The following is a 13,791-nucleotide window of genomic DNA, read 5'->3' as shown; positions in this document are numbered from 1 at the left end:
TTCCCACCATCAGTATACAAGGGTTCCCTCCCTTTTCTCCACATCTTCGCCAACACTTGTTATTTGTTGCTTTTTTGAGGATAGCCATTCTGACAGGTATGAGGTGGTATCTCATTGTGGTTTTGATTTGCATTTTTCTGATGATTACTGATGTTGAGCATCTTTTCATGTGCCTGTTTGCCATCTGTATGTCTTTGAAAAAATATCTATTCAGGTCTAATGCCCATTTTTTATTTGGGTTGTTTGGGTTTATTTTTTGATATTGAGTTGTATGAGTTCATTATATATTTTGAACATCAACTCCTTATAGGGATTGCAAATATCTTGTCCCGTTAAGTAGGTTGACTTTTTATTTTGTTGATGGTTTCCTTCACTATGCAAAAACTTTTTAGTTTGATATCACCTCATTTGATTATTTCTGCTTTTGTTTCCCTTGCCTGCGGAGACATAGCCAAAAAATATTGTTAAGATTGATGTCAAAGAGGTTACTACCTACGATTTCTTCTGGAAGTTTTATAGTTTTAGTCTTATATTTAAGTCTATAATCCATTTTGAGTTTATTTTTGTATATGATGTAAGAAAGTGGTCCAGTTTCATTCTTTTGCATCTAATTGTCCAGTTTTCCCAGCACCATTTATTGAAGTGACTCTTTTCATCCATTGAATATTCTTGCCTCCTATGTTGTAGATTAATTGATCATATAAGCGTAGGTTTATTTCTGGGCTCACAGAATATTCTGTTCCATTGATCAGTGTGTCTGTTTTTGTGCCAGTATCATACTGTTTAGATTATTATAGCTTTGTAGTATCGTGTGAAATCAGGGCATGTGTCACCTCCAGCTTTGTTCTTTCTCAAGATTGCTTTGGCTATTGGGGCATTTTGTGTTTTTATAGAGATTTTAGAATTATTTGTTCTAGTTCTGTGAAAAATGCCATTGGTGTTTTGATAGGAATTGCATTGAATCTGTAGGTTGCTTGGTAGTACAGTCATTTTGATAATATTAATTCTTCTAATCCATGAGCACTGATAAATGGATATTTTTCCATTTATTTGCATCATCTTCAATTTCTTTCTTCAGTGTCCTACAGTTTTCTGAGTACAAGTCTTTCACTTCCTTGGTTAAATTTATTCCTAGGTATTTTATTCTTTTTGATGCAATTGTAAATGGGATTGTTTTCTTCATTTTTCTTTTTGATTGTTTGTTCTCAGTGTATAAAAGTGCTGCAGATGTCTACATATTAATTTCATATTCTGCAACTTTACTGAATTCATTTATTATAATAGTTTTTTTTGGAGGGGGTAGAATCTTTAGGGATTTCTATATATAATATGTCATCCTCAAATAGTGACAATTTTACTTCTTTCTTTACATTTTCGATACCTTCTATTTCATTTTCTTGCCTAATTGGTGTGATTAGGACTGTGAATACTGTGTTGAATAAAAGTGTCAAGTAGGCATCCTTGTCTTAGTTCCTGATCTTAGAGGAAAAGTTTTCAGCTTTTCACCAGTGAGTATGATGTTAGATGTGGTTTGTCATACATGGACTTTATTATGTTGAGGTATGTTCCCTCTATATCAACTTTGTTGAGAATTTGTATCATAAATGGATGTTGAATTTTGTCACATTCATTGTATTTTTAATTTGTATTTTCATGTGAAATTCACATTTTAAAAATTATTTATTTTTGTCTGTGTTGGGTCTTCGTTGCTGCACATGGGCCTTCTCTAGTTGTGGCTTGTGGGCTCTAGAGCGCAGGCTCAGCAGCTGTGGCACACGGGCCTAGTTGCTCCGCGGCATGTGGGATCCTCCCAGACCATGGCTCGAACCCGTGTCCCCTGCATTGGCAGGCGGACTCCCAACCACTGCACCATCAGGGAAGTCCCTGAAATTCACATTTATAATGTGAAATTTTATTTGCCATGTGTCTATTTTCAATGTAGGGAAAAGAAAGATGGATGGATCAATCTTGTTCTTGTTATGCTTCTAGGAAAAGCCAGCCAGCAGAGGTTTCCACGGTAAAGTGCTCTGGGTATCCAGGCATCAGAAGGGAAAGAGTGCCGCTTTGCCTGTTGGACCTTGTTACAAAGGACTAGTCTTTGTTTAAACAACAGACATCCCCAAACTGGAATCTCTTATCTCAGATATTTAGTGCCATAATTAGCTTGTATTTTGTAACATTTTACTTTTTTTATATGTAAAGGATACTACATGAATGGTTCTTTAAACCATGATCCCATAGCACAATCCAGTTTCTCCCCATACTAGAACTACTTGGTTAGAGGAATTAAGAGAGTTCAAATACTTTTCAATAAACTTTTTTTGTTTTGTTTTGTTTGTTTTTTGCGGTACGCGGGCCTCTCACCGTTGTGGCCTCTCCCGTTGCGGAGCACAGGCTCCGGACGCACAGGCTCAGCGGCCAAGGCTCACGGGCCCAGACGCTCCGCGGCATGTGGGATCTTCCCGGACCGGGGCACGAACCCGTGTCCCCTGCATTGGCAGGCGGACTCTCAACCACTGCGCCACCAGGGAAGCCCTCAATAAACTTTTAATGGACAGATGTATATGATGCGGCACAATGTATTTTGTTGGTAGAGCACATGGTCTTAGTGTCAGGTTTCTTTTTACTGACATCGTACTTTATTTTTCTAGGATATTATTCTTATTTTACTTTAAATAAATAAAATTCCTAATAAAATTGAACATATACACAAATGTTCATAGCAGTTTTATTTCTAACACCCAAAAACTGAAAACTACCCCAATGAGCTTCAAAAGGTGAAAAGTTAAACAGATTGTGTATTTCATCCATACCATGGAATACTACTCCATAAAAAGTAATGAACTATTGATACATGCAACAAATTGGGTGAACCTCAAGGAATTTTTGCTAAGTGAAAAAAGTCAATCTCTAAAGGATATGTACTACATGATTCCATTTATATAGTAATTGTGAAATATAATCATTGAGTTGGAGAACAGATTACTGGTAGCTGTTCGTTAGGAATGGGGACAAAGGGATCGTAATTATAAAGGGTTAACATGAGGGTATCTTGTGATAGTACAGTTAAATATTTTGATTGTGATGGTATGTGACTGAATTGCATAAATTCGTACTCACACAGTTGAGTGCATGTATAACTGGTAATATCTGATTAAGCTCTATGGATTGTGCTAATGTAGATTTCTTGTCTTTGATACTGCACAGTGATTGTCTGGGATGTTTGCATTGGAGAGAGAGGTACTGCACTTGTCCCTATATCCCTTCCTTCCTTCCTCCCTCCCTCCCTCCCTCTTTGAGACTGGGACAGCACAAGCTTTATTCAGTGGCCAAAGAATGGAGAAGCAGGAACCTAGTTCACAAATCACCTTCTCCTTATATTTCTTTCCAGCTACCTGTGAATATATAATCATTACAAAATTTAAAAAAAAATGTAAAAATAATTCAAGTACAAAAACCTTTTATTTTTGAAATATGTAATACGTGAATATATTTTCATGAAAATTCAAATAGTATAAAAGTATTTGGTAAAAAAGGGAAAAGGGCAAATAGTTAATACTTTTAGTATAGCCATTTTTTCCTTTCTTTCCTCCCCCATAAAAACAAATAGATAGTATTTTTCAGTGTATGCATAATGATGCTGATTTATGTCTGTAATGACAGTTAACTGATGCAGACATGATAAAACTATGCCATACCTTTATACTCTACATTCTTGATAGTGTTATATTGCAGAGTCGGAAATGTAAGACAGCTGAGTATTCCAGACATGCCACATATGTTCCTGGGAATTAAATGCTGCACATGATTAGCAAATGCTGATCCAGAAAGCATATGTAAACAGAAAATGATTAGTTTATTCTCAGTAACTTGGAGATATGTATGTGTGTGTGTGTGTGTGTGTGTGTGTGTGTATATATATATATATGAAAATAATATAATATTGCATGTATACGGATACTATTTTCACAGCTTCGTGTATAGTAGAGTGGTCAAAGGACTAGATGATTATTGCCTAGATTTTATAACCTTTGAATGGGAATATGATATTGAGTACAATATATGTAGATATGAAAGCTGTCTGCCTGTAACACTGTTGGGTATTCGTGGTATACAAAATGAGTTATATACACCTAGTTTTCCTCTAGGAACAAGTGAAGTCAGCCTCCTACTTGGTGCCGGAGATATGCATGTAAACAGATAAAATATAACGCCATGCAATGCTAAAACAGAGTTAAGAGATTTGAGAGTGTAGAACATATCATTTAACTGCAGAGCAAACTGAAGAGCACGAAAAATGGCATTCTAGATACTGGGTACATTATGTATAAAGGTCAGGAAAGATCTTGGCATATTAGTGTGGTGGAAACTGAGGAATGGAGGAGTGGGGTGAATGGCAAGAGGTAACTTGAGTCCTGGGGCTGACTTACCCATTAGGTACAGGGCCCACAGTATTTCTGGAGGTCCAAGAAAATGTTTTAATTTGTTTTAAAAGCAGAAGGAAAAAAGGAACTTTTCATGTTGAAGAAAATGTTCTAATACCTAGGGTTAACATATTGTTTTTATCCCAATGCAATAGTAAAGTATAATTTTTTTAAAAAATAAATTTCTTTATTTATTTTATTTTTGGCCATGTTGGGTCTTTGTTGCTGCACCTGGGCTTTCTCTAGTTGTGGTGAGTGGGGGCTACTCTTTGTTGCAGTGCATGGACTTCTCACTGCAGTGGCTTCTCTTGTTATGGAGCACGGGCTCTAGGCGCACGGGCTTCAGTAGTTGTGGCACGCAGGCTCTAGAGCGCAGGCTCAGTAGTTGTGGAACATGGGCTGAGTTGCTCCATGGCATGTGGGATCTTCCCGGACCAGGGCTGGAACCCATGTCCCCTGCATTGGTAGGTGGATTCTTAACCACTGCGCCACCAGGGAATTCCAAAGTATAATTTTTAATATTTTTTATTGGAGGAAAGGGCCCATGAAATCAAAAGTTCCTAGGGCCCACCAACGTGATCATGGTTCTTTTGGGTCGGCTTATGAAGGACATTAAATGCCAACTGAAGAGCTTGAATTTAATTCTAGGAACTTCAGGGAGCTAACAGATTTTAAGCATGATCAACTCTTTTATGAAGGTACCTCTGTCAGCAGTTTGGATGAGACTATTTGCAGTTTAATGTAGTTATGTTAATCAAAATTGCTTTAGTGCTTATTACAACCAAATATCACCTGTTTAAAAAGAGGAGAGAGAGGACACACAGCAGAAGCAAGGAGAACTACAATCCTGCAGCCAGTGGAACAAAAACCACATTTACAGAAAGATAGACAAGATGAAAAGGCAGAGGGCTATGTACCACATGAAGGAACAAGATAAAACCCCAGAAAAACAACTAAATGAAGTGGAGATAGGCAACCTTCCAGAAAAAGAATTCAGAATAATGATAGTGAAGATGATCCAGGACCTCAGAAAAACAATGGAGGCAAAGATCGAGAAGATGCAAGAAATGTTTAACGAACACCTAGAAGAATTAAGAACAAACAGAGTTGAACAACACAATAACTGAAATGAAAACTACACTAGAAAGAATCAATAGCAGAATAATGGAGGCAGAAGAACGGATAAGTGACCTGGAAGACAGAATGGTGGAATTTATTGCTGCAGAAAAGGATAAAGAAAAAAGAATGAAAAGAAAGGAAGACAGCCTAAGAGACCTCTGGGACAACATTAACCGCAACAACATTCACATCATAGGGGCCCCAGAAGGAGAAGAGAGAGAGAAAGGACCCAAGAAAATATTTGAAGAGATTATAGTCAAAAACTTCCCTAACATGGGAGAGGAAATAACCACCCAAGTCCAGGAAGCACAGCAAGTCCCATACAGGATAAACCCAAGGAGAAACATGCCAAGACACATAGTAATCAAACTGGGAAAAATTAAAGACAAAGAAAAATTATTGAAAGCAGCAAGGGGAAAATGACAAATAACATACAAGGCAACTCCCATAAGGTTAGCAGCTGATTTCTCAGCAGAAACTCTACAGGCCAGAAGGGAGTGGCATGATATGCTTACAGTGTTGAAAGGGAAGAACCTACAACCAAGATTACTCTACACGGCAAGGATCTCATTCAGATTTGATGGAGAAATCAAAAGCTTTACAGACAAGCAAAAGCTAAGAGAATTCAGCACCACCAAAGCAGCTCTACAACAAATGCTAAAGGAACTTCTCTAAGTGGGAAACACAAGAGAAGAAAAGGACCTACATAAACAAACGCAAAGCAATTAAGAAAATGGTCATAGGAATGTACCTATGGATAATTGCCTTAAACATGAATGGATTAAATGCTCCAACCAAAAGACACAGGGTTGCTGAATGGATACAAAAACAAGACCCATACATATGCTGTCTCCAAGAGACCCACCTCAGACCTAGGGACATATTCAGACTGAAAGTGAGGGGATGAAAAAAGATATTCCGTGCAAATGGAAATCAAAAGAAAGCTGGAGTAGCAATACTCATATCAGATAAAATAGACTTTAAAGTAAAGAATGTTACAAGAGACAAGGAAGGACACTACATAATAATTAAGGGATTAATCCAAGAAGAAGATATAACGATTATAAATGTATATGCACCCAGCATAGGAGCACCTCAATACATAAGGCAAATGCTAACAGCTATAAAAGAGGAAATCGACAGTAACACAATAATAGTGGGGGACTTTAACACCTCACTTACACCAATGGACAGATCATCTAAAATGAAAATAAATAAGGAAACAGAAGCTTTAAATAACACAAGAGACCAGATCGATTTAATTGATAATTATAGGACATTCCATCCAAAAACAGCAGATTACACTTTCTTCTCAAGTGCACACAGAACGTTCTCCAGGATAAATCACATCTTGGGTCACAAATCAAGCCTCAGTAAATTTAAGAAAACTGAAATCATATGAAGCATCTTTTCTGACCACAACGCTATGAGATCAAAACTGAATTACAGGGAAAAAAACATAAAAAACACAAACACATGGAGGCTAAACAATATGATACTAAATAACCAGGAGATCACTGAAGAAATCACAGAGGAAATCAAAAAATACCTAGAGACAAATGACAATGAAAACACGACCATCCAAAACCTATGGGATGCAGCAAATGCAGTTCTAAGAGGGAAGTTTATAGCTATACAAGCCTACCTCAAGAAATAAGAAAGATCTCAAATAAACAATCTAACCTTACACCTAAAGGAACTAGAGAAAGAAGAACAAACAAAACGCAAAGTTAGCAGAAGGAAAGAAATCATAAAGATCAGAGCAGAAATAAATGAAATAGAAACAAAGAAAACAGTAGCAAAGATCAATAAAACTAAAAGCTGGTTCTTTGATAAGATAAACAAAATTTGTATATAATTAGCCAGACTCATCAAGAAAAAGAGTTAGAGGACTCAAATCAATAAAATTAGAAATGAAAAAGGAGAAGTTACAACAGACACCGCAAAAATACAAAGCATCCTAAGAGACTACTACAAACAACTCTATGCCAATAAAATGGAAACCTGGAAGAAATGGACAAATTTTTAGAAAGGTATAACCTTCCAAGACTGAACCTGGAAGAAATAGAAAATATGAACAGACCAATCACAATCACTGAAATTGAAACTGTCATTAAAAATCTTCCAACAAACAAAGGTCCAGGACCAGATGGCTTCACAGGTGAATTCTATCAAACATTTAGAGAAGAGCTAACACCTGTGGTTCTCAAACTCTTCCAAAAAATTGCAGAGGAAAGAACACTCCCAAACTCATTCTATGAGGCCACCATCACCCTGATACCAAAACCAGACAAAGCTACTACAAAAAAAGAAAACTACAAACCAATATCACTGATGATATAGATGCAAAAGTCCTCAACAAAATACTAGCAAACAAAATCCAACAGCACATTAAAAGTATCATACACCATGATCAAGTGGGGTTTATTCCAGAAATGCAAGGATGCTTCAGTGTACCCAAATCAATCAATGTGACACACCATATTAACAAATAGAAGGAGAAAAACCATATGATCATCTCAACAGATGCAGAGAAAGCTTTCAACAAAATTCAACACCCATTTATGATAAAACCTCTCCAGAAAGTGGGCATAGAGTGAACCTACCTCAACATAATAAAGGCCATATAGGACAAACCCACAGCAAACATCATACTCAATGGTGAAAAACTGAAAGCATTTCCTCTAAGATCAGGAACAAGACAAGAATGTACACTCTCACTGCTATTATTCAACACAGTTTTGGAAATCCTAGCCACGGCAATCAGAGAAGAAAAAGAAATAAAAGGAATCCAAATTGGAAATGAAGAATTAAAACTCACTGTTTGCAGATGACATGATACTATACATAGAGAATCCTAAAGATGCCACCAGAAAACTACTAGAGCTAATCAATGAATTTGATAAAGTTGCAGGATACAAAATTAATGCACAGAAATCTCTTGCATTCCTATACACTAACGATGAAATATCTGAAAGAGAAATTAAGGCAGCACTCCCATTTACCATTGTAACAAAAGAATAAAATACCTAGAAATAAACCTACCTAAGGAGACAAAAGACCTATATGCAGAAAACTATAAGACACTGATGAAAGAAATTAAAGATGATATCAACAGATGGAGGGATATACCATGTTCTTGGATTGGAAGAATCAATATTGTGCAAATGACTACTACCCAAAGCAATCTACAGATTCAGTGCAATCCCCATCAAATTACCAATGGCATTTTTTACAGAACTAGAACAAAAAAATCTTAAAATTTGTATGGAGACACAAAAGACCCTGAATAGCCAAAGCCGTCTTGAGGGAAAAAAATGGAGCTGGAGGAATCAGACTCCCTGACTTCAGACTATACTACAAAGCTACAGTAATCAAGACAATACGGTACTGGCACAAAAACAGAAACAGAGATCAGTGGAACAAGGTACAAAGCCCAGAGGTAAACCCACGCACCTATGGTCAACTAATCTATGACAAAGGAGACAAGAATATACAATGGAAAAAAGGCAGTCTCTTCAATAAGTGGTGCTGGGAAAACTGAACAGCTACATGTAAACGAATGAAATTAGAACACTCCCTAACACCATACCCAAAAACAAACTCAAAATGGATTGGAGACCTAAATGTAAGACTGGACAGTATAAAACTCTTAGAGGAAAACAAAGGAAGAACACTCTTTGACGTAAATCACAGCAAGATCTTTTTTGATCCACCTCCTAGAGTAATGGAAATAAAAACAAAGAGAAACAAATGGGACCTAATGAAACTTAAAAGCTTTTGCACAGCAAAGGAAACCATAAAGAAGACGAAAAGACAACTCTCAGAATGGGAGAAAATATTTGCAAATGAATCAGCGGACAAAGGATTAATCTCCAAAATATATAAACAGCTCATGCAGCTCGATATTAAAAAAACAAACAACCCAATCCAAACATGGGCAGAAGACCTAAATAGACATTTCTCTAACGAAGGCATACAGATGGCCATGAAGCACATGAAAAGCTGCTCAACAGCACTAATTATTAGAGAAATGCAAATCAAAAGTACAATGAGGTATCACCTTACACCAGTTAGAATGGGCTTCATCAGAAAATCTACAAACAACAAATGCTGGAGGGGGTGTGGAGTAAAGGGAACCCTCTTGCACTGTTTGTGGGAATGTAAACTGATATAGGCACTATGGGGAACAGTATGGAGGTTCCTTAAAAAACTAAAAATAGAATTACCATGTGATCCACCAATCCCACTACTGGGTGTATACCCAGAGAAAACCACAATTCAAAAAGACACATGCACCCCAATGTTCATTGCAGCGCTATTTACGATAGCCAGGTTGTGGAAGCAACCTAAATGCCCAACAACAGACGAATGGATAAAGAAGATGTGGTACATATATACAATGGAATGTTACTCTGCCATAAAATGGAACAGAATTGGGTCATTGGTAGAGACGTGGCTGGATCTAAAAACTGTCATACAGAGTGAAGTCAGAAAGAGAAAAACAAATATTTTATATTAACGCATATATGTCGAACCTAGAAAAATGGTACAGATGAACTGGTTTTCAGGGCAGAAATTGAGACAACAGATGTAGAGAACAAACGTATGGATACGAAGGGGAGAATCCGCGAGGGGTGGTGGTGGTGGTGTGATGAATTGGGAGATTGGGATTGACATGTGTACACTGATGTGTATAAAATTGATGACTAATAGGAACCTGCTGTATAAAAAAAATGTGGGGCTTCCCTGGTGGCGCAGTGGTTGAGAGTCCGCCTGCCGATGCAGGGGACACGGGTTCGTGCCCTGGTCTGGGAATATCCCACGTGCTGCAGAGTGGCTGGGCGCGTGAGCCATGGCCTGTGCGTGAGTCCAGAGCCTGTGCTCCGCAACGGGAGAGGCCACAACAGTGAGAGGCCTGCGTACCGCAAAAAAAAAAAATAAATAAAAAAAATTGTGTTCTGTTAGAAAGAGGCAAGAAAAAACAAATACTGCATTATATGTTTGAAAGTCCCTAAGAGAATAGATTTAAATAGTTTCACCATACACATACATACACAAAATGGTAATTATGTGAGGTGCTGGAGCTGTTAACTAACCCTATTGTGGTAATCAGTTTGCAATATATATATGTATCAAATCATGTTGTACACCTTAAACTTACACAGTAATATATGCCAATTATATCCCAATAAATCTGGAAAAAAATTTTTTAAAAATAAATAAAATGAGGAGAGCAGTTTTTGAAAGACTCCTATCTAATCACTGTATTTGATTATGGATGTCCCTTGAAAGAACTAATTGACCATACTTGATTGATCAAGATTTGTTTATTAGCTGTTGACAAATTCAGAAAACCACATGTAAATGATCAGGTCTCTTTTTGTGAGAATATAATACTAGGCTATACTGTTTCTCATAGTAGTCTTTATTTCATGCCTACTTTTCCTGCATTATTTATGAAGAATCCAAAACTTTATACAGAGATATTGCTGAGACATTATAACAAATAGCATTTAAAAACATGCAAGCACTGTTTTACGAAATGGAGTTTTTCTTTCTTTTGACCAAAGGACGGTTTAGTTAGAATTCTTGCTTAAACACCTTTATTTTATATAGAAATTTGCTGAATCATAATTTGAAAGAGTTACTCTCAAAATAGCCAAGTATAATTTTCCTATACTAATGACACTGTCATAAAATAATTCCTATGAAGTAGGCTGAAGTAATTTTAAGAAAAAGTTATTTAGTGAAAACTGAGGGATATTAAAGGTATGATTCAGTGTCCTACAGTTGTACCTTTATTGCCTTGATCTTGGGATGAAGCAACAGGGAGACATAGAGGAGATTGGATTTGTTTGTTTGTTGTCTTTTTATATAAGGAGAATTTTAGGTTTCAGTCAGCAAATTATTTAATAATGGAACTAAAAATTTTATGCATGTTCATTCCTTTAGCTACTTTTTTTTTTTTTTTCCCCGGTACGCGGTCCTCTGTTTGTGGCCTCTCCCGTTGCGGAGCATAGGCTTCGGACGCGCAGGCTTAGCAGCCATGGCTCACGGGCTCAGCTGCTCCGCGGCATGTGGGATCTTCCCAGACCGGGGCACGAACCCGTGTCCCCTGCATCAGCAGGCAGACTCTCAACCACTGCGCCACCAAGATAGCCCCCTTTAGCTACTTTTCAGTTGTAAAAGAAATCCAGGCAGAGGAAAAATTTTCACTTTGTATTTATTCTTTCACAAGGATATATTTTTATTTTTAAATTAAATGAGGCACTTATTTATTTATGATCCATCTACCTCCAGGTACGGTTAGATCCCTATTCATTAACTCAGTACTCAGTACAAAATTCTAGTCAAAATGGATAACAACAGAAGAGGAGGGGAAAAAATAGAATATCTTGGTTGTGGAAAAGTAGAGCTAATGAGTTCATAAATTCATTCTGATCTAACGATCAAAACAAAAAGGGAAACAGAGTGGGTTACATAATTTCAGCAAGTGGTAGTAGCACTTAACCTGAGTCAAGAAATGGGGATAAGGAATTATGTCTCATAAATAGGCATGCTTTTTTAGATCTACATTACAGAGTTTTGTTTTTAGTTTGAGTCTTTTAAGTATCAATCTTTGTGCTGTGTGTACTTTATATGTAGAGATATATTTGATTTTAATCTTTATAATAATTTTGTAAAGTTTGCAAATTAGGGTATATCTAAGGAAATACTGTTAAATGTGCAAGATAATATAAATATTTGTCATTAAAGGATTTTGAATATGTGACTCCATGTGGTAAAAATGTGATATACTTATAATCTGGCTAATGCCTTGGAAGTAGTTTTTATAAAAAGCTAGGGACTTCCCTGGTGGTCCAGTGGTTAAGAATCTGCCTTTCAATGCAGAGGACTTGGGTTTGATCCCTGGTCAGGGAACTAAGATCCCACATGCTGGGGGGCTACTAAGCCTGCAGGCTGCAACTACGGAGCCTGTATGCTCTGGATCCCGTGCACTGCAACTAGAGAGAAGCCTGCACACCGCAATGAAAGATCTTGCGTGCCACAACTAAGACCTGACGCAGCCAAAATAAATAAGTAAATAAAAAATCTTTTTTTTAAAAAAGGCTATACTACATTTTCTGGCCATTTATATGATATTAGTAAATACCTTCTAGAAGACTGCCTGAAGTTCTAAATTGTGGAAATGTGGAAGTCACGTTTATTTTTTTGAGTAATTACTGTCTCTCTCCAAGCAGACTATAAGATGCTTGACGGGTAGAACTCTATATTATCTGTTTGTGAATCCCCTATTTATTTAGCTCAGTACTTTGAAGGTGCTTTCTGTTGTAATAAATATGGCAGGTCTGTGTTTCTAAATAGACTTGGGCACGCAGTTGTTGGTGCTTTCATTTCTTCTCCAGGGTTTTGTCCTTAGTTTTGTAGTTTCAGAAACATTATTTTAATAAATCATTTCCAGTGCTAAGGTGCTAATGAATTAAGCCATACTAAATAAGATACACAGCAAAATCAAGAAATAAATCAGAAGCCCATGAGGAATATAGTGGCAAAGTGTGTTAGATTGTTATTCTGGCAAGTCAAACACAGTAGGAAAGTCTGCTTTAAGAAACCAAAGATCAGCTGTTGCTTTTGATAACCATTTACTTCTTTGGTATTCTCAGCAGTGTTGGTAAATGTTTGTTAGCTGATAAATTATGTGGCAAATGTTCTACTGAGATTAGTTAAACCAGATTATGTACATGGAGAAAGACTGACTGGCATTGAAAATACATTGGGTTGACCTTCGGTATGAGGGATTGTTGAGCATTTCTTCTATTATATTGATATTTTTAATGATGGAAAATCATTTTCTTTTTGAGCACTAATAGCCTTAATTTTTAAAAACAGGTTTATTAAGGTATAATTTACATAGCATGAAATTCACGCATTTTTAGTGAACAATTATTTTTTTGTACATTTACAAAGCTGTGCAAACATTGCCACAATCTAATTTTGGAACATTTCTATCTCCCCAGATAGAAACCATGTACTATCCACTTGTAGTCTCTCCTCATCCTTAGTTTAACATGCCTAATGTTATGTTTAACATTTTACAACTGAGTATAAAATATGGTAGAAGTGAGTACTGTAGAATTTCCAAAAATTATTCAGCCCTCTAGGTTTGTTAATTTGTTTTGAATTTTTAATAATTTAGAGCATGGACATTTTTGTGATGATATTTCTTTATTCAGACACCAATATT

General features: G+C 36.7%; 1 protein-coding gene across 1 annotated transcript in view; it reads left to right on the top strand.

The window, feature by feature from the left end:
• The window catches only part of BMPR2 (bone morphogenetic protein receptor type 2), a 200,808-nt gene that overhangs the window by 83,575 nt on the left and 103,442 nt on the right, over window positions 1-13,791 (top strand). The gene's annotated exons all lie outside the window — the stretch shown is intronic.

The sequence above is a fragment of the Grampus griseus genome (genome assembly GCF_964374135.1).
Source record: "Grampus griseus genome assembly, chromosome: 7".
Lineage (NCBI taxonomy): Eukaryota > Metazoa > Chordata > Mammalia > Artiodactyla > Delphinidae > Grampus > Grampus griseus.
The sequence above is the reverse complement of the archived record's forward strand: the minus strand, read 5'-3'. Positions and strand labels throughout refer to the sequence as shown.